We start from the raw sequence: 24,485 nt of genomic DNA, 5'->3' as shown, positions 1-24,485 counted from the left end.
GATTGCAATTGTCTGATGGTTAGAACCTTCTTTAGTACTACCCTTCTTGGTAACTGGGATGAGGATTGACCTTTTCCAGTCCTGTGACCACTGCTGGGTCTTCCAGATTTGCTGACATATTGAGTACAGCACTTTGATAGCATCATCCTTTACTGTTTTTTTTTTTGTTTGTTTGTTTGTTTTTAGGTAAGAATTTTAAGAATTTAATCTGTAACCTAGATTCTTTGCCAAATTTGTGATGGAATTATCAATCGAATATAATTATTGAGATTTTCCAAAGGTCTTTGTTCAGGTACCAGTAAAGGATCAATCTTAGGACAACCCTTGAATTCTGAAAAAGAACCATTTTGTAACACATCTAACACATCTGTTTTCTTTTTTTTTTTTTTCATTTTCACATGTCTGAAGTTGGGATATCTTAAAAATTAACAGTGTTTTCTCTTTGTCAATCTATGGCATCTTTAGGACTTGATGAAATGTGAGACATGCCCTGTTGTTCTTCCTGCATTTTCTTTTTAAAATAATTTTGTTTATTTTTGGCTGTGCTGGGTCTTTGTTGCTGTGTGGGCTTTTCTCTAGTTGCAGTGAGTAGAGGCTACTCTCTAGTTGCAGTTTGAAGGTTTCTCATTTGCTGTGGCTTCTCTTGTTGCAGAACACAGTCAACAGGGCATGCAGGCTTCAGTAGTTGTGGGCTCAGTAGTTGGGCCTCCTGGGCTCTAGAGCACAGGCTTAGTTGGTCCAAGCCATGTGGGATATTTTCAGATCAGGGATTGAACTTATGTCTCCTGCATTGGCAGGCGGATTCTCTATCACTGAGCCATTAGGAAGGCTCCTTTTCCTGCATTTTCATGACTTTTTCTGACTTTCCCTCCAAACTTCCTTACCATAATCAGCAAAATGCTTCCCAAGGACTCTGGCCACATTTCAATTGTATTAAGAAAGCTAATGCTTAAAAGAGAAACATAAAAGATAAACAGAGTTAAAAACATTGCTAAATTAAGGTATGTATAAAAGGAGACTTGGAAAACAGGCTAGTTTATAACCATATGAGACTTGGACTTTAGATCTACTCCCTGGACTCACTACACATGGATTCTTATAATCATATTTGGCTCTAAGTCCCAAACAGATTATATCTATCAGCCAATTATATCTATCAGCCAATATGTGACAAACAAGAGTCAAATCCAGAAGAGATGTTCACATATAATCTTATGAGACCAGGAGGAACTGGGAGGGATTCATAATTCTAGAGATAACCAAAACAGAATTACATCAGTTGTGATACCATCTTATGGTATCCAAACTAGTGAGGGTATTATGCAATGCCAAAGTGCAGATGCTCAGTCACTACCCTAATCATTCTATGTGGGCTCCTCTGAGTTGGAGTCAAATATTCTGGGATTGTCTCTTGAAGGAAAGCAAGTCTCAATCTGTCACCTTCCTCCATTTCTTATTAGACATTAGCTACATTTCCTCTAAATTTAACATGTCACTTTCCTGTTATCCATGTCCAGTTAACTGCTTCAGGTTACCTTTGATCAGGATGTACTGGTTATAACCCCACCTCCTCAAGGTAATAAGTATTGCATCTATATTTCCCCCACCATTTTTTCATGTATGGATATTAGTCACTGGTGAATAACTAAAATATAGGTGACTAGGGAGCCTCTTAAGTACCACCTGGGGAATCAGTCATTGTTTAGAAAATCAGGGTTGCAATTAGTTCATTGTGTAGTAACTTCTGCTTTACTTATGTATTCACTAAATAACAATCGATTTTCTCTCAACTATTTTACAAGCTTCTTGTTTTAACTTCTAGATGATCCTTAACCCTCTGAGGTGTCCTAGCTCCACATCCCAATTGAATTATGTGTGATAGAGTGTATATTTTAAGCCTTGTCATCTCAAAACATACTCTCCAAGCCTTCCCCAAGTTCCAAAGTGTAAATTTAGTCAGAGAAGAGAGAAAATGCAGAAAGAAAGGAAAAAAGTCAAGCAAAACAAAACAATAATAGTTTAGCTATTAATATTAAGTTAAGCAAGGACTGGTAATTCCTCCAGAATACGGATAATATTCTGAGCCATGTCCTTTGAGCTGTTTTGCAGATACTGAAACTGCCACCAGATGCAAGAGGTTAATTGTTTGCTGCCCACAGCAAGCAGACCCCAGATGGGTTAGAAACAGAAGGTTGATGATGTCAACTCCTAATTGCCTCACCATCAGCCAATGAGAAGAATGTCCATGAGCTGATCATGCACCCCACAGCCCCCCGTTCCTCACCTTATGTTTCCCTGAAAGCCACCAGTTTGGGTCTGAAGAGCACTAGCTGCTTGGACTCCTATGGTGCCCTGCAATAAATGGGCACCTTTACAAGCCAGTGTCAGTAGATTGGCTTTACTCTGCTCAGCCAAGAAGACCCAAGTTTGGCTCAGTAACAATGCTGCAAAAGCAAATGACTTTTGGGGGTTATAGCAAATATTAAAACATATTGTGCAGTCATAATTTAAAGAGGGCTACTCAGGGCTGGAAGGAAATATGAAACACACAAGGCACACGATTTGAAGAGAAAGCCAAAGTTCCAGATTCTCAGAGAGTGTGAGCAAAGGAAACACGTTCTGCTTAGACAAATATAAGGTTCTTGTACTTAGAAATGCTGGGTAGGATATGTAGCTCTAGTAACACTGGCTGAATGGCAAAGTACAGACATTTTCACTCTACCCATCTGAGCAACAAGAACAATCAATTCACTGTGTAGCATAACAAAGTATTTGGTACTTAAATACCTTAAGTGAATGACTTTCAGTGAGGGAACATATCTGAATAACTCTTACTATATCCTGAGAATGTGAAAGTAAGAGTGATGTTAGAAATATTGAAGTCTTTGGAGTAAGAGCATGTGATTGAAGACCTCATTTAATGGGATCTTTCCTGTGGACCTGCTGGTGGATGTGGAGTCTGGAGCTCTGGCTGAAGCCCTTCCCACATTTGTTGCACTCGTAGGGCTTCTCTCCAGTGTGGACTCTCTGGTGGGTGAGGAGTTTGGAGCTCTGGCTGAAGCCCTTCCCACATTTGCCACAGTGATAGGGCTTCTCCCCAGTGTGGACTCGCAGGTGGATGCGGAGGTCTGAGCTCTGGCTGAAGCCCCTCCCGCGCTCGTAGCACTGGTAAGGCTTCTCCCCCGTGTGTGAACAGCGGTGGATGTGAAGGTCTGGACTCTGACTGAAGCCCTTCCCGCACTCCCCACACTTGCAGGGCCTCTCCCCTGTGTGGATGTGCTGGTGGGTGTGCAGGTTGGAGCGCTGACTGAAGCTCATACCGACTCCCCACACTCGTAGGGCTTCTCGCCAGTGTGCACTCGCTGGTGGATGTCCAGTTTGGAGCTCTGAGTAAAGCCCTTCCCACACTTGTCGCATTTATAAGGCTTCTCACCTGTGTGGACTGAGTGATGAATGAGCAGACTTGAACTCCTGGTGAAGCCCTTCCCACACTTACTGCACTTATAAGGCTTCTCATCTGCGTGGACTTCACCAGCGGACGAGGAGACTCGAGCTCCTTGTGAAGCCCTTCCCGCACTGATCACATCTGTAGGGCTTTTCTTCTGTGTGGTCCCTCTGGTGAAGGACTAGCTCTGAGCGCTCACTGAAGTCCCTACCACACTGTACAGTTTCTCTGTACACATCTGTACATTTTCTCTGAAGGGCGGATTTTCTCACCAGGGTGACCACCTGGGCTGGTACATGTTTTCCCACAGTCTTGATGGCGACAGGGCTTCTCCTCTGTATGAGCTCTCTGATGATGATGACTGGCCACCTAGGATTTCCAACCGCAAACATCTTTGTGGTTATAGTCAAAGGGCTCCAAGGATTCTTTCAACTGGCCAGTATGGCAAATTGTCTCCCCTTTGAACAATGGCAAGACCACTTCTTTTACATCAGCCACAAGTTTATCTTGAAGGTTCTCTGAACAATGCTCAATGGGAGGACTTTTTCCCTCTGTCAGTTTCCTCTCAGTGCTTTCTTCAGGTACAAACAGACTTTTGCTTTCCTGAGGATCCTGGGGCTCATTCTTACAGAATGAGGAGTACTGGGTGGCCATTTGGATTGGGACTTTCAAAGATGAATATTCTTCACTCTCCATGTTTTTTTAAATCATCACTCTGAAGAGTCACCACACTGCTTGTGGTTCCTGGAAATATGAGAAGATACTTTTCTCCACTTCTGACAAGTAGAAAGATCCAGTTCAGGGTTACTTACACCTCCCTGTGAACATTCACAATTTAATTCTGACTCCTCATTACTGTACTAAGCCACCTTTTCCAAAATTTGCCAGCAGGAAAGCTCTTGAGGTGATAGATATCATAAGTACTTTATCTTCATTTTCCACAAAATTTTCATTCAAGTCTCCCGCTGAGACCAAGGGGCGGTAGTTCTCCAGCATCACAGCTCTGTGCAGCTTCCTGAGTGCTGAACAGAGTCCAGCAACCCCAGTCTTGCTTGGTGAAGTCCACAGAGGCATCCGTGAATGCTACCAGTTCCTGAAACTTGGTCATTTTCTCCTTTCAGGAAGGACAGATTCCTCTCATGTGGAATCCGATACCTGGAAGCGCAGGATCTGTTTTGAATAGCTTTACCAGAATTCCATCGCATCCAGTAGCTTCATTATAGTACTGCTTCCTAAGGTCCACTTGAGTTCACACTCCAGAATGTCTGGCTCTGGGTGGCTGACCACACCATCATAGTTATCCGGTTCATTAAGATTTTTTTTTGTGCAGTCTTTCCATGTATTCTTTCCACCTCTTTTTGATCTCTTCGGCACCTAATAGATCTCTACCATTTCTGTCCTTTATTGTGCCCTTTATTTGAGCAACATTCTTGCCTGGAAAGTCCCATGGATGGAGGTGCCTGGTAGGCTACAGTCCATGGGGTTTCAAAGAGTCAGACACGACTGAGCGACTTTACTTTTTGAGCAACATATTCTCTTGATATTTCCAATTTTCCTGAAGAGATCTCTAGTCCTTTGGCCCCTGTTGTCTTCCTCTATTTTTATGCACTGTATATTGAAGAAGGCCTTTTTGTCTCTCCTTGCTATTCTTTGGAACTCTGCATTTAGTTGGATGTACATTTCCTTTTCCCCTTGCTTTTTGCTTCTTTTCTTTCTTCAGCTCTTTGTAAAGCCTCCTCAGATAATCACTTTGCCTTCTTGCTTTTCTTTTTCTTTGGGATGGTTTTGTTCACTGCCTCCTGTACAATATTACAGACCTCTGTTTGTGGTTCTTCAGGCATACTGTTTACTAGATCAAATCCCTTGAATCTATTTGTCACCTCCACTGCATAGTCATAGGGGATGTGATTTGAGTCACACCTGGCTGGTCTAGTTGTTTTTCCTGCTCTGTTTAGGTTAAGCCTGAATTTTGCGAAGAGAAGCTGCTGATCTGAGCCACCATCAGTCCAGGCCTTCTTTTTGCTAACTGTATACAGCTTCTGCATCATTGGCTACAAACAATGTCATCAATCTGATTTTGGTATTGACCTTCAGGTGACGTCCACATGTAAAGTCGTCTCTCGTGTTGTTGAAAAAGGGTGTTAGCTGTGACCAGCGCGTTCTCTTGGCAGAATTCAGTTAGCCTTTGCCCTGCTTCACTTTGTTATCCAAGGCTAAACTTGCCTGTTACTCCAGGGACAGTTAACCCCAACCCCCTCCCACCCCCCACCCCCCACCCAAAGAAGCTGGACACAGCTGCTCCTGGGACATATGAGACAAGAAAAGGTGATCTGGACTTGGTGGGGAAGATCTGGAATGTGGAAAATCCAGATCATGTAGGTAGAGAAGGTCAAAAGAAATAAAGTAGAAAGAAACCTTACTTTAGGCAGGATAGGGAGTGGGGAGTTACAGAAACAAAAACCATGGACTTCAGGTCAGTGGTTTTCAAACTTAAGCCTGCATCAGAATCAAACCCCTGGAGGGTTGTTAAAACACAGATTGCTGGCTCCACCCCCAGAGTTTCTGATCAGTGGTCTGCTGTAACACCTGAAAGTGTGATTTCTACCACCACATTCACAGTGACGTTGATGTTGCTGTTTCCAGAGACCTCCGTCGAGAGCCATGTAAGTAAATTTCTCACTTTTAGGAGCTGTAACCTGTAGAAGAGTGTTTTAGCTCTGAAGTAGAATCAAATAGCAGAGGAATGAATGGGATATTTTTTCATGTCCTTTATAGTTGATTCCAAGATTGGTATTGGAAGGGACTGCCACTGGGGACAGTGGCTGCTGTCACCTCTTATTACTTTTATGTATCAGTACTGTGGGAAGATGGGTAGTTACTCATTTCCTCTGCTGCCTTTCCAGAGGACAATGAAAAATAGTCATGCATTTATTTATTTTTCCATTCAACAAATATTTTATTTAGTTCTTACTACATCCCATTCACTTTGCTAGAAGCTGGGGATCTAGTTATGAAAAAGAGAATAGACCAATATGTCTATTCATGGAGTTTGTATTCCAGACTGTAGTAAGGAGAACTCAGTGCAAACAATTCCCGTTGTCCAAGGAAGAAAGTTTAGTAATCAGATATTTATAAGGTTCACCTGCTCTATACCTAGCACCCTAATACACACCTGAGGCTCAGTTCAGTTCAATTCAGTTCAGTTGCTCAGTTGTGTCTGACTCTTTGCCACCCAATGGACTGTAGCATGCCAGGCTTCCCTGTCTATCACCATCTCCTGGTGCTTGCTCAAACTTGTGTCTGTTAAGTCCGTGATGCCATCCGACCATCTCATCCTCTGCCATCCCCTTCTCCTCCTGCCTTCAATCGTTCCCAGCATCAGGGTCTTTTCCAATTAGTTCTTTGCATTAGGTGGCCAAATTATTGGAGCTTCAGCTTCAGCATCCGTCCTTTCAATGAATATTCAGGACTGATTTCCTTTAGGATTGACTGGTTGGATCTCTTTGCTGTCCAAGGGACTCTCAAGAGTCTTCTCTAACATCACAGTTCAAAAGCTTCAATTCTTCAGCATTCAGCTTTCTTTATAGTCCAACTCTCACATCCATACATGACTACTGGAGAAACCATAGCTTTGACTAGATGAACCTTTGTTGGCAAAGTAGTGTCTCTGCTTTTTAAATGCTAGGTTTGTCATAGCTTTTCTTCCAAGGAGCAAGCGTGTTTTAATATCATGGCTGCAGTTACTATTTGCAGTGATTTTGGAGCCAAAAAAAATAAAGTTTGTCACTATTTCCATTGTTTCCCCATTTATTTGCCTTGGGTGATGGGACCGAACACCATGGTCTTAGTTTTTTGAATGTTAAATTTTAAGACAGCCTTTTGACTCTTCTTTTTCACATTCATCAAGAGGTTCTTTAGTTCCTCTTCACTTTCTGCCACAAGGGTGGTGTCATCTGCATATCTGAGGTTATTGGTATTTCTCCCAGCAATCTTGATCCCAGCTTGTGCTTCATCTAGCCTGGCATTTCTCATTATGTACTGTGCATATGAGTTAAATAAGCAGGGTGACAATATATAACCTTGACGTACTTTTTCCCCAGTTTGGAACCAGTCAGTTGTTTCATGTATGGTTCAAACTGTTTCTTCTTGCCCTGCATACAGATTTCTCAAGAGGCAGATAAGGTGGTCCGGCATTCCCATTTCTCTAAGAATTTTCCAGACTTGTTGTCATCCACACAAAGGCTTTGGTGTAGTCAATAAAGCAGAAGTAGATGTTTTTCCGGAACTCTGTTACTTTTTCTATGATCCAACGGATGTTGGCAATTTGATCTCTGGTTCTTCTGCTTTTTCTAAGACCAGCTTAAACATCTGAAAGTTCATGGTTCATGTACTGTTGAAGCCTGGCTTGGAGAATTTTGAGCATTACTTTGCTAGCGTGTGAGATGAGTGCAGCTGCATGGTACCTTGAACTTTCTTTTGCATTGCCTTTCTTTGGGATTGGAATGGAAACTGACCTTTTGCAGTCCTTTGGCCACTGCTGAGTTTTCCAAATTTGCTGATATATTGAGCACAGCACTTTTACAGCATCGTCTTTTAAGATTTGAATTAGCCCAACTGGATTCCATCATCTCCACTAGTTTTGTTTGTAGTGATGCTCCCTAAGGCCCACTTGACTTCACATTCCAGGATGTCTGGCTCTATGTAAATGATCACACCATCATGGTTATCTGGGTCATTAAGATATCTTTGTATAGTTTTTCTATGTATTCTTGCCACCCCTTCTTAATCTCTTCTGCTTCTGTTAGTTCCATACCATTTCTGTCCTTTATTGTGCCCATCTTTGCATGAAATGTTCCCTTGGTATCTCTAATTTTCCTGAAAAGATCTCTAGTCTTACCCATTCTGTTGTTTTCTTCTGTTTCTTTGCATTTATCACTGAGGAAGGCTTTCTTATCTCTCCTTGCTATTCTTTGGAACTATACATTCAGATGGGTATATGTTTCCTTTTCTCCTTTGCCTTTAGCTTCTCTTCTTTCCTCAGCTATTTGTAAGGCCTCCTCAGAAAACCATTTTGCCTTTTTTGAATTTCTTTTTCTTGGGGATGGTCTTGATCACTGCTTCCTGTATAATGTCACAAACCTCCAACCATAGTTCTTCAGGCACTGTGCCTATCAGATCTAATCCCTTCAATCTATTTGTCACTTCCACAGTATAATCATAAGGGATTTGATTTAGGTTCATTACCTCCACCATAGTTTGGCATCAGACCAAACAACAGGGAGGGAACACAGTCTTGCCCATCAAAAGAAAATTGGATTAAGGATTTACTGAACGTGGCCCTGCCCACCAGAATAAGACCCAGTTTCCCCCACAGTCGGTCTCTCCCATCAGGAATCTTTCATAAGCCTCTCATCCATATCCATCAGAGGGCAGACAGAAAGAAAACCCATAACAGAAAACTAACCAACCTGATCACATGGATCACAGCCTTGTCTAACTCAATGAAACTATGAGCCATGCTATGAAGGGCCACCCAAGATGGATGGGTCATTGTGGAGAGTTCTGAAAAAACATGGTCCACTGGGAAGGGAATGGCAAACCATGTCAGTATTCTTGCCGCAAGAACTCCATGAACAGTATGAAAAGGCCAAAATATAGTACACTGAAAGATGAACTCCCCAGGTCACTAGGTGCCTAATACGCTGCTGGAGAAGAGTAGAGAAATAACTCCAGAAAGAATGAAGAGATGGAGCCAAAGTGAAAACAACACCCAGTTGTGGATGTGACTAGTGATGGAAGTAAAGTCCGATGTTGTAAAGAGCAGTATTGCATACAAACCTGGAATGTTAGGTCCATGAATCAAGGCAAATTGGAAGTGGTCAAAGAGGAGATGGCAAGAGTGAACATAGACATTTTAGGAATCAGTGAACTAAAATGAATTGGAATGGGCAGATTTAATTCAGATGACCATATCTACTACTGTGGGCAAGAATCCCTTATAAAAAAATGGAGTAGCCCTCATAGTCAACAAAAGAGTCTGAAATGCAGTACTTGGAAGCAATCTAAAAAAAATGACAGAATGATCTCTGTTTGTTTCCAAGGCAAACCATTCAATGTCACAGTAATCCAAGTCTATGCCCAACCACTAAGGCAGAAGAAGCTGAACAGTTCTATGAGGGCCTACAAGACCTTCTAGAACTAACACCAAAGAAAGATGTCCTTTTCATCATAGGGGACTTGAATGCAAAAGTAGGAAGGCAAGAGATTCCTGGAGTACCAGGCAAGTTTGGCCTTGGGGTACAGAATGAAGCAGGGCAAAGGCTAACAGAGCTTTGCTGAAGGAGCACACTGATCATAGAAAACACCCTCTTACAACAACACAAGAGAAGACTCTACATGTGGACATCACCGGATAGTCAATACCAAAATCAGGTTGCAAAAAATCATATTCTTTGCAGTCAAAGATGTACAAGCTCTTTCGTGTCAGCAAAAACAAGACTGTGAGCTGACTGTGGTCCAGATCATGAAGCCCTTATTGCAAGATTCAGACTTCAGTTGAAGAAATAGGGAAAACCACTAGAACATTTAGGTATCACCTGTGGCTAGGTGAGAATAACAAACTCAAGATATGTGATAAACTAAATTTAAGATCAATAGGTTAGAGGGGAGAACCATCACATAGGCTGAAGAACCATCGGTTTGGCTTTTAGGTTCTGCTCTCTGGTCTATCATGAGTACCATATGCTTAAGATGAAGCCAGTACCACAGAGCACCACACAGCTTTATGCCCCATGACCCTGCTTTTTTTGTACTTCAAGGCCAAACTTGCCTGTCTTTCCAGGTATCTATTGACTTCCTACTTTTGCATTCTATCCCCTATGATGAAAAGGACATCTTTTTTTGGTGTTATTTCTAGAAGGTCTTGAAAGTCTTTATAGAACCATTCAACTTCAGCTTCTTTGACATTAGGGGTTAGGGCATAGACTTGGATTACTGTGATATTGAGTAGTTTGCCTCGGAAATGAAGAGATCATCCCGTCATTTCTGAAACTGCACGCAAATACTCTATTTCAGACTCTTTTATTGACTGTGAGGGCCACTCTATTTCTTCTAAGGGATTCTAGCCCACAGTAGTAGATATAATGATCATCTGAATTAAATTCACCCACTCCAGTCCATTTTAGTTTACTGATTCCTAAGATGTTCATGTTCACTCTTGCCATCTCCTGATTGACCATGTCCAATTTACCTTGATTCATAGACCTAACATTCCAGGTTTCCATGCAATATTGTTTTTTACAGCATCGGACTTTCACCATCAAACACATCCACAGCTGGGTATCGTTTTTGCTTAGGCCTAGCCACTTCATTATTTCTGGAATTATTTCTTTCCCTTAGTAATTGCCCTCCACTCTTCCCCAGTAGTGTACTGGACACTTTCTGACTTGGGGTACTTATCTTATGGTGTTATATTTTTTTGCTTTTTCATGCTGTTCATCGGGTTCTCACGGCAATAATAGTGGAGTGGTTTGCCATTTCCTATAACCTTTGACTCTGTGGATCACAACAAGCTGTGGAAAATTCTTAAAGATATGGGAATATACCAGACCACCTTGCCTGTCTCCTGAGAAACCTGTATGCAGGTCAAGAAGCAGTAGTTAGAACTGGACATGGAACAACTGACTGGTTCCAAATTGGAAAAGGAGTACGTCAAGGCTGTATATTGTCACCCTGCTTATTTAACTCATATAGAGAGTATATCATGTGAAATCTAGGCTGGATAAATCACAAGCTGGAATCAAGTTTGCTGGGAGAAATATCAACAGCCTCAGGTATGCAAATGATACCATGCTAATGGCAGAAAATGAAGAGGAACTAAACAAGCTCTTGATGAAGGTGAAAGAGGAGAGTGAAAAAGCTGGCTTGAAACTCAACAGTGAAAAAACTAAGATCATGGCATCTGGTCCCATCAGTTCATGGCAAATAGAAGGGAAAAAATTGGAAGCAGTGACAAATTTTATTTATTGGACTCCAAAATCATTGTAGATGGTGACTGCAGCCATGAAATTAAAAGACACTTGCTCCATGGAAGGAAAACTATGCTAACTTAGATAGCATATTAAAAAGCAGAGACATCACTTTGCAGGAAAAGGTCCATATAATAAAAGCATTGATTTTTCCCATAGTCATGTACAGATGTGAGAGTTGGGCTATAGGGAAGGCTGAGGGCCAAATAACAGATGCTTTCAAATTGTGGTACTGGAGAAGACTCTTGAGAGTCTCTTGGACAGCAAGACGATCAAACCCGTCAATTCTCAAGGAAATCAGCTCTGAATATTTCATTGGAAGGACTGATGCTGAAGCTGAAGCTGCAAGACTTTGGCCGCCTCATGCAAAGAGCCGACTCATTGGAAAAGACCCTGAGGTTATGAAAGGTTGAAAGCAAGAGGAGAAGCAGGGGACAGAGGATGAGATGGTTGTAGGGCATCACCAACTCAATGGGCATGAATATGAGCAAACTCCAGGAGATAGTGAAGAACAGGGTTGCCTGGCATGCTGCAGTTCATGGGGTCACAAGGAGTCAGGCACAACTTGGCAACTGAGCAGCAACAACAAAAGTGACCTCTTGGTTTCACATTGTGTGGGTGACAAGCACTCATTTGTGTGTTCTAAAGACTCCTGTGATTATACTTGGTTCTCCCAACCTGCTTCCCAGGGAAACATGCAGGGTGATGTCCATTTGGAAATCTAGCACATGTGCTTTGAATTCAGCAGAAATATCCTAGTACAGCTGTGTTTTGTCATTGGGCAGCAATATTTAACTAGCATGTTTCTATAAACAGAAAAAAAATTTGAGGTAAAATTTACAAAGAGACTAAATTAAAACATAGAGAAACAAAAGGAACTTAAAATTAAGGAATACCAAAGCTAGCAGCAAACTTAAAAAAACCATCTAACACACATTAAACCAAAACTATATGTTGAAAGTATAATAATCAGTTGATCAACCTTTTACTACACCACAATATCTCTTTTTGTCAGAGGGAAGCTAAAAAAAAAAAAAGACTTGAGCATAAATGTTCTTTCACTTCTGAAAAAAGTCATTAAATATTTTGTATTTTGCTATCATAAATGGTTAAATTTGAATGCCTTGACAATCTACATGGTGATTATTTGGTATAAACACTGTCAGGTGGTCAGGTAGTTGATCTAAGAGTGGACTGTGTTCCTTCTGGTGTGGAGACCAGTTAAGTGCTTGGCTCTGGAATTCAGACTGAGGTCGGCAAAAATCCCAGCTTTTGTTCTTAATCACCCACCATAAGGCAACTGTCAGAAAGAATTCATGCCTTTGGAGCCTCACTATAAGGATGTGAGTTTGCTTCTTTAATTGGCTTATTACATATGGAAAGGGTATTGGGCTGCAAAACAGGGTGGGGCCTACTGTAGCTCTGACAGTAAGTGTGAACTTAACTCTCTGGGTACCTACCCTTTTCTGTAAAGATCTGGATAAAAGAAGAAGCAACTATTTACATTTCCTTGAAAGTGGGGATGACACAGCTAGATTCAGTAGGTTGGGCAGATGGCATTTTAAGTGGAAACATCCCAGACCCTCCATTTTCCCCCCTCCTTCCGTGGTAGGTAGACTAGCATACCAGTAGCAAGAGAGGGAGGGACAGGACAGAGGGGCTCAGCAAGTTAACCAAGCCTCGCTCATCCATAGTCTTCTCTTGCTCAGGTCCTCCCCAATAACACAGAGGAAGGAGAGCAGACAAAACAGAGTTTTTGTCCTTTTACAAACATTCTTACAGCTGCAGATCATTTTCTTTCACCTTTCTTTTCCACTCCAAGCTGTCTCTGGTGTTCATTTTAACCTGATTTTACCTGCCTGGATGAGGAGGAGAGACCCTGTGTGATTTGTCCTGTTCTGCAGTTCCTATGGAAGGACTTGCATGTGAGGTCAGGGTGGCCTGTGTTTTGCTTCTTAAAGATTAATGCAATCAGCCTCTTCCAAGAATGTCCTCAAATCCCCTGAAGGTTCTTAGATGGTGCAGTTTGCATTTAGCTATTTACATTAGCAAAGACTGTTGTACAAATAGGCACTGGCAGCCTGTCAGTCAGGGCTCTGCTGGCTTCCCTTCAGAGAAGGACTCAGAAGTGTGAGTTAAATGAGCCCAGCAGGCACTTAACCTCTGGGTCTGGAAAAATCCTGACTCACAGAGTGATTTGGGAGGTGGGATGGCAGACCCATTTGGTCAAGAAGCTTGAAGCTCCTCAAAACATAACTTAGTAAAAATAGTGATGATTAAAGATAAGATGGAGCTATTATTCTGTGCCAACAACTGTCTAGTAATCCTCAGAGCAATTTGCTGTGCATTTTATTCCTGTTTTAACACGTGGAAACTGAGGCACAGAGAAAATATCTTGACTGATGTTTCAGAGTCCCAGACTATGAGTGGTGGCGTGGGGGGAAATGCATGCACTGTTCCCAGATCCTGTGCTTTTAGCCATTATTCCACATGACTCAGAAAATGTACTTGCTACCAGTGTGTCCGTTGGTCCAGACAGTTTCTGGAACAATTCAGTAATACTTATGAAAATAAACACTAATTAACTAATTCAGCAATTCCACTTACATCTACCTTAGGGAAATACACTCATTCATTCACCATGAGGCTTTGGTTATACCACTGTTTGTGTAAGCAGAGGTGCTAAATATGCACCAGTAAAGTATGGATGGATAAACTATAGTTCTTACGCTGTGGAATGGCATATTGACATTATAGAATGAAGCACAGTATGGAGACATCTTTAAGACCTATTGTTGAATGATAAAACAAGTTGCAGAATGAAGCAAATGGTATGATAGCACTTATGTTAAAAAACAAACACAATCTTGCCTATTTTCTCTGCATATATATAGGTGTGAAGGTATCTGGAAAGATACCAGCTGAATAATAACAATGGTTATTACTGGGAAGGGGCAGAAGGGAAGGTAAAAGAGATTTTAATCAGAGGGGCCTGGCCTATGTGTAAAGTGTTCTCTTTTTTCATGTTTTCTTATTCATTTTCGTTTTCACATCTTTATGTTTTACTTATGCAATTAAAAATAAATATAAATTGACAGGTGGATAAACATATAAATAAATAAATTTTTTAATGTATGTACAGTTGTGAGAGTTGGACTATAAAGAAAACTGAGCACCAAAGAATTGATGGTTTTGAATTGTGTTGTTGGAGAAGACTCTTGAGAGTCCCTTGGACAGCAAGGAGATCCAACCAGTGCATCCTAAAGAAAATCAGTCCTGAATATTCATTGGAAGGACTGATGCTGAAGCTGAAACTCCAATACTTTGGCCACCTGATACGAAGAACTGACTCATTGGAAAAGTCCCTGATGCTAGGAAAGGTTGAAGGTGGGAGAAGGGAACAACAGAGGATGAGATGGTTGGATGGCATCACCGACTCAATGGACGTGAGTTTGAGTAAACTCCGGGAGTTGGTGATGGACAGTGAGGCCTGGCATGCTGCAGTCCATGGAGTCACAGAGTCAGACACGACTGAGCAACTGAACTGAACTTCAGTTCTGGAAAAAAATCCAAGAGTCACAAAATGGTGGGGCTGGAAGGGATCCTAGAGATTTTTGTCTCACCAGTGAAGACAGTGGAGCTCTGGAAGATTATGTAGCTTGACTGTGGTCCCCCAGAGAGGCCTCATCATCGTGAGCATCATATACATAGCGGGGGTTACACCCCTCCCTCTGAGCCCAGCCACTAGTGCTCCATGGGCACGTGACCCTGCAGGGTGCTGCCTCACAGAGCCACCCAGACGTGGGTCCCATGCTCAGTAGCCTTGTGTATGTGCTCTACAAGTCCTGAGCATAAGCACTGTTGAGCTCCCAAATTAAGCAGCCTTTGGCCAGATTGTTCACAGACTTTGTGACAATTCTCCCACATGCATATTCAACATGAAGGAGAGTGTTTCTATATTTGAAACTACATTTTTTTTGTTTGTTTTGGGTGATTGTGTGGCTTGGATTTTTGTTTTTAATTCTTCTCTCAGAATAAAGAGAAGGAAAAATCCTACATTGCTTTCAGCTTGTGCAGCCTCCCCAGAGGTGTGAGATATAAACAGTCTGTTTCCTGTGTGGCTTTCCCAAGGGCACTGAACATGTGATGATATTTAATTGGCTGTTCCATGTCTTCAGTGCCTTGATACAACAGCAGATACGATCATGAAATAAGAAAGAGCATCTGTGGCTGAATCACAGAGAAGGGGAGCAGCTCGGGAGAAAAGAGCAGCTTCCACAGGCAGCTCAGGCCTCAGAGAGATGATATGAGAGGAGACGTTTGTGAGATTATTTTCCCCTTTTAAACAAAGCAGCATTTAAGAAGTCTGAGTTGGGAGGGACCACACTTGGTTACTTGTTCATATATTCTTCTCCCACTACGATGCAACCCAGGCATGGGTATGTTGGCCTGCTTTTAAGGAATAAACCTTGGTTGTTGTTTTCAAAGGAAGGGATAATAATAATAGTAACTACGGAGTATTTGTTTCTAAGTGCTTGTTTCTTTGTTTTTTAATAAAATTTATTTTTTAGGGCAGATTTAGATTTATGAAAGTTTGAGTGGAAAGTACAGAGATTTCCCACATTCCCCTATTATTAACATTTTTCATTCATGTGGTACATTTGTTACAGTTGATGAGTCAAATCGATATATTATTAACTGAAGTCCATAGTTTATATTAGGGCCCACTCTTTGTGGTGTATATTCTGTGGGTTTCGACAACTCTATAATGACGTGTAGCCACTGGTACAGATTCAGAAGAACAGTTTCACTGCTCTAAAAATCCCCTGTGCTCCACCGGCCTGCTCCCCACCACCAAACCCCTGCAGCCACTGACCTATTTACTATGGCTCATAGTTTTACCTTTTCCAGAATATATCCTTAGAATCATACAGTAGACCTTTATTTTTAAGATTAGGGTTTTTTTAAAGGTAAATTCACCCTTTTAGGCATATAGTTCTATGAGTTTTAACAAATGTGTACAGGAGTATAAGCACCACCACATTCAAGATATAGACTGCTTCCATCACCAAGCAGCTCCTTCATGGCCTTTGCTGTTAATTTTCTGATGTGCACTTTCAGTCCTCTCTACAGACCCTTGTGGAAGTGCTCTTGTCATAGCCATTTAATAATAAGGGATCTAGAAACAGAGAGGTTTCCTGATTTGCTCAGGGGCATACAGTTACTAAAGAGGTAGGGCTCGTATTTGAATCTTGGTGATCTGATTCCACAGGCCATGTTTTTTACTGCCTAGTTATAATGTCTTAATGTCCTACCTGTATGCTCCAAAAACAATGAATTTGTATTGTATCATACAACATAGTATTCAAAAGAATCTCCTAGTTCAGTTCAGTTGCTCAGTCATGTCCGACTCTTTGTGACCCCATGGACTGCAGCACCCCAGGCCTCCCTGTCTATCACCAGCTCCCAGAGTTTACTCAAACTCATGTCCATTGAGTCGGTGATGCCATCCAGCCATCTCATCCTTTATTGTCCCCTTCTCCTCCTGCCTTCAATCTTTCCCAGCATCAGGGTCTTTTCCAATGAGTCAGTTCTTTGCATCAGGTGGCCAAAGTATTGGAGTTTCAGCTTCAGCATCAGTCCTTCCAATGAATCTCCTAATTTACTAATAAGCATCCACCTCCTCTCCCAACAAAAAACAGAAACGGCTTTCTCAAAGTTCCAAAGTGAGTGACCAGATGGAACCAGAACCCAGGACTCCTGACTTTAAATAAATCCTCAAGAGCATGCTTTGCTCATAATAGGCACTTTATAAGTATCTCTTCATTGGAACTGAAATGTAGTCACATTCTCAGGGAAAATGAGGACAAGTCAGATGACTGTAAGTCTGAGAAGCACTAAGGCGCTGCCCATCTCCAGGCTTTGAGGCCACGTCAGTGTTCTCATCCGCGGCCCCGCCAGGATGCTGAGAAAAAGCCCTGACACAGCAGAATCTGCAGGGAAGGAGCACAACATTAGGACAAAGTGCCTTTGGGGCTTTGGGTTAGTGACGAGAGATACAGAAGAGTAGATTACAAATAGGAAAGTAGGAAATCTACACTACACAGCCTCACTTTTCCCCCTCCCTCCCCTTCCACCACCTTTTGGAGAAAAGTTTGACTGTTGACAGCCCATCCCTGAAGGTGGTCTAAACTCCTATCTCCTGACTGAATCCTGAATCAGATTATTTGGCCTCTCCATAGAAGGGATACTTAGAAAATGGTTCATGTTTTGCAGAATGTTAAGTCTTTATTATGAATATTCAGTGTGGGGAGGAAGGCTGATGGTTCTAGTCTCCAACAATATTTATGTAAGCAGTTAACAATGGCCTGTTGTATTATTACCTGTTAGTATGGCTATGATTTTTGTTTCCCTTGATTTAAACTTTTCCTAAGCCAGAGCTGAAGTAATCAAAGAAGTTTCCTTATTAAATGATAAGTATTGGAGTTAACATTACTTTTTTAAGCAACAGTATTTGTCAATTGGCTATTAACGGAGGCTATGCCAAGCTGGAAATGAGGAGGAGTATAATTAACAAGTTTTCCTGCTCTCAACTAGCTCATGGACTATATGAGAAAATACCAACAAATAACTAGACAGTAACCAGGTTTTCTCATGTTCGGACAAAAGCAAGTTTGGAGAAGAACATTCTGTTGACACTAGAGTATGTACAGGGGCTTCATGGATCTTGTTACATCATAAGGGAGGGATAGGATTTAAGTAAGTGGCTGAAACAATACCTGGTACCTAGAATGCTCTCAATAATTATTTGTTGAATAAACAAAGAAGGAAAATATGTATCTTACAGATGGAACAGTATGGGCAGAGGTGCAGAGACAGAACTGATTGAGGCCAGCCCGACCTGACCAGGGCAGAAAAACGTAGAACTGAACTGGGCTGGGTAGAGTAACACCCAGCAGGCAGCTGACATTTTACTGACACCTTCCACAGGCTGCCAACTATAGTAAGGATGACTCATCTCTCTGGGTCTCACAGCAGTCTCCAGAAATGAATTCTTACTATCTCTATTCATGCGTGTGACTATTTCAGCTTTGAGCAGTAAAGGAAGCTTCTTAAGATAACACACTCAGTGATCAATAGGTTAGTGGTTCACACCCATTCTGTCTGACTCTAAGGCCCACTTCTCTCTACTGCGTGACACTCTTTCTCAGGAGATGGGTTTGCAAGTAATGTGATAAAGCCTAATCACTTTTGTTCTTAAGGAGAAAAGGGATACAGGAAAGTGATTTAGGAAACTGTTCATTAGGCTACTTACTAAAGACAAGAGTATTAAAGGATGAGAATGGATACTGGGGGGCCCAGACAAAAAGGCTGAAATGAATAGTGGCAGCAGTGATGGGAATGGCAACTGTTAAAGCTATTTGAGATGAACCAAAGCAATGAAGCTTAGGAATAGATTAGACATGAGGGATGACGGATGAGGGGAGCAGTTCAAGTTAATCAAAAGATTCGAGGGCTGAAAGAGGAGAAGAAAATGATACTACCTTGGAACTGAAAGACGGTTCTGGGAAATAGAATCTTGTGGGTGAGGGGAAGATGACAAGCTCAATTTGGGACATGTTGATTTGGAAGTGATAACCGGAGACATAAATGGAAATATGCTACAGGCATCTAAAAATATGAGTCTAGACAAAGATCAGGCTCAAATGTAAAACGGGATACCTTCCGCATTGAATACAGACTCTGTCAACAGAGGAGTGCAGAACAGAGCTGATGTCACACCCACGATGATGCAGAAAGATAAAGAGAACCCAGGAGAGCCACCACACAGGGAGTAGTTGGAGAAGCAGAAGGAGAACAGAGCTGATAGGTAGCCAGACAGATAAGTGGGCAGAGAACTTGTCGTAAAGACGAGATGGTAGACAGGGTACGGGAAAAATGACTAGCTCCCGACACTGTCAAATGACTTAAAGACAGTGTATGAGTTAGAATATTGGCTGAGATTCTATAACTGAAAAATCAAAACGGCTGCATTAAATGGTTCACGGTTGGCATGTTAATTCCACAATCATCAGAGTCCCAGGATTCTTCTACTTTATTGCTCTGCCTCCTTAACACTGGGTGCAGCGGATTGAATATGTGTTTCCCTCAAAATTATATGTCAAAATCCCAACTGCCAGTGTGAGGTTATTATGAGGTGGGGACTTTGAGAGGTGAACTAGGAAATTATGGACTAATGCTCTTATAGAAGGACTCCAGAGAGCTCTCCTGTCCTACCATGTGAGGATACCACAAGAAGGTGGCAGTCTGCAACCTGGAAGAGGGCTCTTACCAGAACCTGGCTGTGATGGCATCCTTATTTCAGATTCCAGCCTGCAGAACTCTGAGAAATAAATTTCTGTTGTTTATAAGCTTCCTAGTTGATGCTCCATTGTTGTAGCAGTCTAAACTGGGCTTTGTTCTCATGGTTTAAGTCAGTTCCTCCAGTTCTTGCCACCACATCTGTATTCAAGTCTGCAGGAGGAAGGAAAAGAGGAATGGGAAAGGCCAAGCTTGGGAGCTGCACGTCTCAGTTCTCCACGACTGTTCTTGGTGCAGGGAATCTGGGATATGGAATCTTTGTCTGGGCAGCCACGTGCTCACCTGAGTCTCAGCTTCATACTTTGTAAAGAGGGAAGCATGGATATTGGGGAACTGTTAGCCATCTCCATCTGGAATGGAAAGGATAATACTAATTCAGAAAAGAGCCTTGAATTTGACAAGCGGTTGGCTATTTAAAAGTCCTATTAACTTTTCTTCCTGCCTCCAGTCTTACTGTCTTCCAAACCATTGTCCACGCAGCAATTAAAATTAGTTTTCCAAAGTGTCTCACTCCTCTGCTTAAACATCGCATTGACTCCTCAGCACTTTTAGGATAAAGCCTTAACCTCTAAGTGTAGCTAGGCTGTTGTGATTAGAATCCTACCTGCCTTTGAAGACTCACTCTCTTTGTTCTCCTCCCACATAGAGCCCATTACATCCTATGTTGTTCTCTCAGGGGCTTCCCTGGTGGCTGAGATGGTAGAGTTAGCCTTCAATTCAGGAGACCCAGGTTCGATCCCTGGGTTGGGAAGATCCGCTGGAGAAGGAAATGGCAGCCCACTCCAGGACTCTTGCCTGGAGACCCGCATGGACAGAGGAGCCTGGTGGGCCGCAGTCCGTGGCGTCCCAAAGAGCCGGACATGCCTGAGCGGCTGATTTCACCTGTTTCCTCACTCTGCGTCTCACACCGACTGGCATCTCCTCTCCCTCCCTCTCCTGTTACCTCTTCTTTGTATACCTTCCCCACTTTTGCTTGGGTTCTTCCGATCTTCTTTATAGCCTAGATAATGCCCCCACCAGGACACTTTCTTAGGTCTTCCAGGACAGAGTTCTGAGCTACATATTGTGGTTGTTCTTCTGTCACTCAGTCGTGTCCAACTCTTTGTAACCCCATGGACTGCAGCACACCAGGCCTCCCTGTCCTTCACCATCTCCCAGAGCTTGCTCAAACTCATGTCCATTGAGTCGGGGATGCCATCCAACCATCTCATCCTCTGTCGTCCCCTGTTCCTCCTGCCTTCAATTTTTACCAACATCAGGGTCTTTTCCAGTGAGTCAGCTCTTTGCATCAGGTGGCCAAATTATTGGAGCTTCAGCTTCAACATCAGTCCTTCCAATAAGTATTCAGGACTGATTTCCTTTAAGATGGACTGGTTGGATCTCCTTGCTGTCCAAGGGACTCTCAAGAGTCTTCTCCAACACAGTTCAAAAGCATCAATTCTTCAATGCTCAGCCTTCTTTATGATCCAACTGTCACATCCATACATGACTACTGGAAAAACCATAGCTTTGACTAGATGGACCTTTGTTGGCAAATTAATGTCTCTGCTTGTTAATAAGCTATCTAGGTTTGTCATAGCTTTTCTTCCAAGGAGCAAGTGTCTTTTAATTTCATGGCTGCAGTCACCATCTGCAGTGATTTTTGGAGCCCCAAAAATAAAGTCTCTCACTGTTTCCATTGTTTCCCATCTATTTGCCATGAAGTGATGGGACGCAATGCCATGATCTTCATTTTTTCAATGTTGAGCTTTAAGACAATTTTTTCACTCTCCTCTCCACTTTCATCAACAGGCTCTTTAGTTCTTCTTCACTTTCTGCCATAAGGGTGGTGTCATCTGCATATCTGAGGTTATTGCTATTTCTTCTGACAATCTTGATTCCAGCTTCTGCTTCATCCAGCCCCAGCATTTCTCATGATGTACTCTGCATAGAAGTTAAATAAGCAGGGTGACAACATACAGCCTTGACATACTCCTTTTCCTATTTGGAATCTGTCCGTTGTTCGATGTCCAGTTCTAACTGTTGCTTCTTGACCTTCATACAGGTTTCTCTGAAGTATATATGTGTCATATATACTTGTCCTGAAAGTACCCAGAGTGTCATGTGTATCACTTATCCAAATCTGCCTTGTAATGCTTGGCTTCTCTGTGTTACCCACTAAACTCGGCTCCTTGAAGAAAAAGAAGCCCCTTATGCAAATCTGAGTGCCTGGAGGTTAGCACAGTGACTAGTACAGAGCAAGAGACTGAAAAGTATTGGTTGCATGAAAGGAAGGAATAATTCTAATGAGAGAAAAACTTAAAAGCTACTATTTATTAAAGCAGGTGAAAACACTTTAGATTTCCTGCCCATTTTCTGTTGTTTCTTCGGCTCAGGCTCTGCAACATAATGAGGAACTTATTAATATGCTGACAAATAGCAAAGAAAACAAGTTACTTTTACAAGAAACATTAGAATGTGGCATTTATCTTACAACCTGAAATACTGCTGAATGTCATGATTCCATGTCTTAGAGCTAGTCAGATTGTTTTTGGCAATGCCCCTTTCAAGGGAGGGAAAATTGCCTATTGTAAAGGAAGCATCCACAACCCACTATTTAGCAGAGCTGTAAGAGCTTATTTGCTTATTACCATGACAACCACCAGCCCAACACTGCACATTAGTGTACTTGTCTAGACAGTACCAAATTCATCAGCACTTCCTCTGCTGTTTGCCTGATTTTAAACAGGCAGGTGTGGCTCCAAGGTGCTGCAGGGAAAGAAAAAAATTTTCTTTCCATGTGGGCACATGAGAGTGTTGAAGGTATCCTATGAGTGTCTAAATGGCTAGCATTGAAGTATGCACTAATTTGAAAGCTCTAGTTAGTCTGTGTTTTCCCTTTTTAATAAAACCTTACTAGAAATAAAGAACTAGAAATACATCCATATGGTCTGCCAACTGTGTCTAAAAATTATTTATATGAAAGAAGGAGCTTACTAACTTTCAAATTTATGACAAACTAAAAATCAAAAATGTCTTTTAATTACACTTTTTTCTTGTCAACAGTATTTCAACTCAAAGACACCCAAAGCCATAAACCAGACATCTATTGACTTAGAGTATTTGTAGTGCTCTTCAAGAGAGGAGTCTGAGCAAGACTCAGCCCTGTGGACCCAGTCTCTCAAGCCTTGTTAAACCTCTGGGCTGGGCCTTCCTTGGTCAGAGCCCTTCCTGAGACTTGGTCTTAAATCTCTGGCATGCCAGAAAATCAAATAGCAAGTGTCCTCTGGGAATATTTTGGAATGGAGGACCTAGAAAGAACACATGTATATTTACCCTGGAAATTGATGCAACCAGTAGTTTTAACTAAGTTCATGGGTATGAATAGAAACTTTGGATTCTATTTGTGTATAGTTAACTATGTGACTGGTAACTCTGTATGCAATTTATTCTAATTTGATAGTAAATAACTGATGTTAGGCAGGGACATTTGGCCCAGGCCTTATATTCACAAAGGGCAGCAAACTTAGAAATTTGACCTTGTCTCCAAATAAGCACATACAAAGAGTCAGAGATGTGCTGACAGAATTGGAACCAAACTGCATGCATCATGTACCTAAACTTGGGTCCCCTGCTGGACCATACTGTTTTGCAGAGCACTGTGAGATTGTAGAGTTTATAAATTCCATCATTATTGCATAGAGAGCACAATTATATCACATTAACTTGTGTGTGTAAAAAGCACTGTTTTTTAAAAACAAGTAAATAACATGGAAAAGAAAACATGTTTCACATGTCTTCCTTTTTGAAAATATATGCTGTTGTTGTTTGTTGTTCAGCTGCCCAGTCATGCCTAACTCTTTGTGACCCCATGGACTGCAGCATGCCAGGCTTCCATGTCCTACACTGTCTCCCAGAGTTTGCTCAAACTCAAGTGCATTGAGTCAGTGATGCCATCCAACCATCTCACCCGCTGTTGCCCCCTTCTCCTCATGCCTTCAATCTTCCCTAGTATTCAATCCCTTCCCTAGTATCAGGGTCTTCTCCAATGAGTCAGTTCTTTGCATCAGGTGGCCAAAGTATTGGAGCTTCAGCTTCAGCATCCATCCTTCCAGTGAATGTTCAGAGGTGATTTTTTTTAGGATTGACTGGTTTTATCTCCTTGCTGTCCAAGGGACTCTCAAGAGTATTCTCCAGCATCACAATTTGAAAGCATCAATTCTTTGGTGCTCAGCCTTCTTTATGGTCCAACTCTCACATCTGTATATGACCACTGGAAAAATCATAGCTTTGACTACACAGACTTATGTCAGCAAAATCATGTCTCCGCTTTTTTTTTTTTTGACATTTGATATGAGATTTATTCACACTTTAACATAAATTATTTGATCTGGGGGTCAGATATAATTTTTCATTTCAACAGGACTTTCACATGATTACAGTCACAAAATTGGCACTATTAAAAAATGAAATCAGAGCTAGACAAAGTATGCAGCTTTATGCCCATTTAAATCTCAACATGCACACTCCCCTCCCCCCATTCATGATCTTGGAAGAATCTGCTGTGAGCTTACTAAAATGCAGGTCACAGATGACTGTTTACAAAATAAAACCTCTTTTCCTAGTGCTACTCGTTTTGTTGTAGAAAAATATTACAAATAAAAATTAGCACT

General features: G+C 41.8%; 1 pseudogene; it reads right to left on the bottom strand.

The window, feature by feature from the left end:
- Nucleotides 1–2,913: 2,913 nt before the first annotated feature.
- Nucleotides 2,914–4,519, bottom strand: LOC133067136 (zinc finger protein 239-like; annotated as a pseudogene).
- Nucleotides 4,520–24,485: the final 19,966 nt, after the last annotated feature.

The sequence above is a fragment of the Dama dama genome, chromosome 12 (assembly GCF_033118175.1).
Source record: "Dama dama isolate Ldn47 chromosome 12, ASM3311817v1, whole genome shotgun sequence".
NCBI lineage: Eukaryota > Metazoa > Chordata > Mammalia > Artiodactyla > Cervidae > Dama > Dama dama.
The sequence above is the reverse complement of the archived record's forward strand: the minus strand, read 5'-3'. Positions and strand labels throughout refer to the sequence as shown.